Source organism: Pteropus medius, unplaced genomic scaffold (assembly GCF_902729225.1).
Source record: "Pteropus medius unplaced genomic scaffold, Ma_sr-lr_union100, whole genome shotgun sequence".
Taxonomy (NCBI): Eukaryota; Metazoa; Chordata; class Mammalia; order Chiroptera; family Pteropodidae; genus Pteropus; species Pteropus medius.
The window spans coordinates 8062986-8064861 of NW_024355990.1; the positions used below are offsets into that span (position 1 = coordinate 8062986).

The following is a 1876-nucleotide window of genomic DNA, read 5'->3' on the forward strand; positions in this document are numbered from 1 at the left end:
ATGATTTCAGTTGTGGAAGCTCACACACTATGTGTATTTGACAATTAAAAAGGAAAACCTCTTTACAGAAAAATTCTTTTAAAATAAACGATGATAGAGTTTTGTCTATGTTTGTTTATAAAATTGCGATGACCTAATATGCTTTATTTTCTATTGCTTTCCTCTAAATAAAATTTTGTCAGCGTCAAAAAATGGAGACACACTCAAAAGCGTACTATCCTTACCATTTTTTTCCCTTTTCAGCATTTCATTTTTTCAAAATGGAAGATCACAATTCTTTTTATTTCTGTGTTTCATGTAATTCTAAAGTATTTAAGAGAGGACGTGGTTCCATAGTATAGCAGTTAGCACATCCGCTTTACACACAGAAGGTCCTGGGTTCACACCCCAGTAGAGCCATGGTCCATGGCCTATGGCCATGTCATCCTGAACAAGCCCGATGTCTGATCTCGGAAGTTAAGCAGAGTCGGGCCTGGTTAGTACTTGAATGGGAGACCATCTAGGAAGACCAGGTACTATAGCCATAAGATAATAATAAATAAAATAATAATAATAATAAGTAAATAAAGTATTTAAGAGGATGTGGTACCTTCTTATCACAGGTCCTGGCCACTTCTTTTGTCAGTCAGCTATGGAGAATGATTTTAAATTATAAAGAAACAAACAGAAAGGTCATCTAAGTGTATATTTGCTCATATTAATCTAGCAAAACGATCTCTATTTGTTTATTCATTTTAGTCCAATGAATATGACTCACTAAGTATGGATGTGAATTTTGTAAGATTTTTGTAGGGCAAAACTAAACAAGGAAATAAAAACGCTACTTCTATACACTACGAATTTCAACTCCAATAGTAGAACTCGAACTTGTGTATGTACCACAGAAACTAAAAGACTGAGAGGTGAATGTGTGAAATAATCAAGTGCAGGTCAGATAAAAAAAATAACCTAGAGGAAAGAGTAAAACTGGGGCAAATAAAGAGTCTCAGCAAACCATGAATGCCAACAGCTGTTTTCTAAATATACAAAGGGGACCGGTGGTTGAGGGAGGGGAAAGGCTTATTCCAGACAAAAGGAAGAGTGGGTTGACTGTTTTATAAACTATATACATGTCTAATCAATGTATTGTATCTTTGAAACTAATTAAAATAAAATTTAAAAAATAATAATAAATAAATAAAATAAAGACAGATATTTAAACAAGCATGATGTCTTCAAGCAGCGACAAGTTTGCTGTTACAAAATCATGGTGTGCAGGGGTCCAGGGAAGGGACACAGTAGATATGAAAATGTGAAGTCACCAAAGCCATTCATTGTCCATCATACTAAGATCTTAGATTAGACTTTACAGTCCATGGGCCGTGGGGATCTACTCAAGAGTTTTGAGTTGAGGATTTTTATGTTCACACCTGAGTCATTTAAAGTAACAATCGTGGCAGTGTAGGCGAAGCTTCTGTGAGGGGTGCCCCCTCAAGGCCAGGGTGCCAATTTGGAGACAATTGTCTATGGGAGAGTTGTTGACGAGTTGAACTAAGAACTCAAATAAAATTAAAGGTGTGGAGTCTCTAAGGGGGTGTAAGAGATGTGCTCATGAAATTCATGGGACCTTCATTCATATTCATCACATGTTTAAAGACTTAACGTGTCCTTCAAATGTGATCGCATACTCTGAGGCGTCCAAGAACTTGACCACAGCCTTACGGTATTAAAAACTGTTCCAGAACTGCTCCTGTTGAATGGAAAAGTCAATATCATTTAATAACTTTTTTTTAAAAAAGTGAAAATGTCATCAGCATCTAGATAAAGAATCTTAGTTTTCAGATAGTATGCTTTGCTTTGATGCGGAGGGAGTTAAGACGGCTATTTTCTAGAAGCC

General features: G+C 36.0%; 1 pseudogene; it reads left to right on the forward strand.

Annotated features, from left to right (window-relative positions):
• The first annotated feature begins 408 nt into the window (after positions 1 to 408).
• Positions 409 to 524, forward strand: LOC120600476 (uncharacterized; annotated as a pseudogene).
• The last annotated feature ends 1352 nt before the right edge of the window (positions 525 to 1876 follow it).